We start from the raw sequence: 3,181 nt of genomic DNA on the forward strand, positions 1-3,181 counted from the left end.
CTACAGTACTTGACTGGTACTTTATTTCATCAACCTCGCAGGGATGGGAGGCCAAGTTGATCTCGATTGGACTTGTAATCAGAACGTAAAGAGCCGGTAGAAATGCCACCGAGCATTTTGTACGACGTGTTAACGATCTTGTCGGCTCACCACTTTAATATGCATATGTAGATATACTGGCACTCCGCCGGTTACGACAACGAAGGTTCCAGTAGATCTGATTAAAGGAACAACTTGCTCGTGAAATTAACGTGCAAGTGGCTGAGCACTCCACAGACACGTGTACCGTTAACGTAGTTCTCAGGAAGATTCAACGTGACACAGAATGTGGCAAGACTGGCCAAAGGTACTACTCACTTTTCCAAACTGAGTGGACTGGAACGACGTGAAATAAAGTGTCTTGCTCAAGGACACGACGTGCCGCTGTGAATCGAACCCACGACATTACGATCGTGAGTCGAATATCCTAACCACTAAATCACGCGTCTTCACGTATGTAGGTATAAGGATACGCTTTTGTTGAAGCTTCAAAGTCAATTTCCTTTAGACACAAAAGCTAATTATACTAGAAGACTGCTGACACACCTCGGAAAGTGCAACTGCAACACACGCACACACACACACACACACACAAACTCTCTCACACACACACATAGTATACACCTCCATAGTACACACACACACACACACACACACACACACACAAATGCACACATACACACACAACATACTTCAAACTCACACATAGGCGTTTTTGATAGCATCGCGATAAAACGCTGCGTAGAGTATCCAGTTGCTTCATAAATATTCTCACACAAAACTTCTGTAAATACTTCAGCACGGACATACAGGTTGCTCCTCTATTCGCTCCTTTCCTTTCTGCAACGAACTAGGAAGCCATCGAATCATTAAAGCGATAAATTAGTGTCTTTGTGTAAATGTTTGTCTCCCACCACCGCTTGAAAACCGGTGTTGGTGAGTTTACGTCCCTATAATTTAACGATTTGGCAAAAGAGAGCGATAAAATAAGTATTAGGCTTTACAAAAAAAAACAACAAAAAAACAAAACAGTACTGGAGTTGATAAGTTCGACTAATTTCTTCAAGGTGTTACTCCAGCATGGCCACAGTCTAATGACTGAAGCAAGTATAATATAAAAGATATAAATGTGCTGTGTACACTCTCTTTGCATATTCTACCGCTACTACAACGTCGTCTACTCTTACGATTTATGAAGGCATCATTACTCCTCCTGTCACCTCTAGTTATTTTCCCCATCATGTTTATCCAAGACCACCAGCTGTCTAGAAATTCCATTAAAGGTTTTCTATTCATATCAACCGGCAGATGTCTGAATTGAACATCACCCACATCAATCTCACTAGTTTGGGATGGTTTGTAAAGGTCATCTCTTTGGCTAATTTATTAAAAATAACATGTAGATATATATATTAAGAATGATGATGAATGAAGTCGGTATATGTCATGTATGTATGTGTGTGTGTGTGTGCATGAGAGAGAGAGAGAGAGAGAGAGAGAGAGAGAGAGAGTGAGTGTGCGTGTGTGTGTATATGTTATGTCTATTCTACTTTCAATATTTCCTGCTCTTTCTACATGTAGGGTGTGAGTGTAATTTTGAAAAAAAAAATGATAGTATGAAAGACAGAGGAGTACACACACACACACACACACACACACATACATACATACATACATACATACATACCCGCCGACAGGATAACCCCGGGGCTAAGGAGATGAAAACCCATAATGAGGTAGAGGCCATTACCACTCACAATATGAAAGAGTATTGGTGGAATGTCCCAATAAAAACCTCAACAAAGTGCAGACATAATAGACCGGATATAGTAATCTGGGACAGAGAGGAGAAACTCTGTACATTAGTAGAAATCAGCTGTCCTGCGGATGTCAACATCCCACTAAAGATTAGAGAAAAAGAGAACTACGCCGAGCTACTGAGAAATTTGCAGATACTCCACCCAGACTACAAGTTCAGATTCAGACCCGTGATTGTTGGGGCATTGGGATATGTAATAAACTGCCTCAACAAAAACCTGGAAAAATTAGGGTTCTCAAGACCTGAAAGAAAAAGGCTGATTAGAAGACTACAGATTCAAGCCATCAATGGAACTGTAAAGATATGTAAAACTTTCCAAAAATTTAGCACATAAATACATATGCATGCATCTAGACATAAAAACGCATCCATAAAACAAACATACAAATCTGCGCATACACTAACACCAAATACTGCACACACACACATATGCACAAATACCTAGATGATGTTGATAAAAGTTCCAATGAAGGAGCCTTGAATCTATGTTAGAGTCCGGCTCTCTCTCTATGGACAAGAAATACAGAAATGAAACTGATTGATAACATACATACACACACGCATAAACACAAAATCCATCCACCCATCCACCCATGCATACATACAGGTATAATTCAAATATGCATACATACATGCGCATATGCATACATAAATACATTCATATTTATATGGCATGTTTTTCGCGTATGTGTGTATTTTGTGTGTGCGTATGTGTCTGTGTGTGCGTGTGTGAATGTACGGTTGTATATGTGTGATTGCATGTATATGAGTTCGTGTGTGCGTGAGTGTGCATCTGTCTATATGAGTATGTGTGTGTGTGTGTGTGTGTGTGTCTGTGTGTGCATGTATGTGTGTGCGTGCGAGTGTGCATCTGTGTGTGTGTGTGCGTGCGCGTGCGGATGTGCATCTGTCTATATGTATGAGTGCATCTGTGCGTGCGTGTGTGTGTGGGCGGGTGGGTGAATAACATCGGAGTAAACTTTCAGCGTCGAACGCACACACACACACGCAGACAGACAGACAGACAGACAGACAGATAGACAGACAGATAGACAGACAGATAGACAGACAGAGACACACACACACACACTTACAATACCTAATGTGTGAGGCACACGCACAGCTGGAGGTAAGCTACAGATGAAATTCATCTTCAAGTTGGTTTCGGTTCAAATCTTCCGTTAGCGAATCCCATCTGAATGGATTACATCTTTTAAAGGTCAGATGTTGCACAAGTTCACATCTTCAACGGACCTTGTTCTTTGAAGTCAATATCTTGTTCGACGTCTGGAGATTACTTACGATTACCGAAGCCTCTAACAA

This window comes from Octopus bimaculoides, chromosome 3 (genome assembly GCF_001194135.2).
Source record: "Octopus bimaculoides isolate UCB-OBI-ISO-001 chromosome 3, ASM119413v2, whole genome shotgun sequence".
In the NCBI taxonomy this organism is placed as follows: Eukaryota; Metazoa; Mollusca; class Cephalopoda; order Octopoda; family Octopodidae; genus Octopus; species Octopus bimaculoides.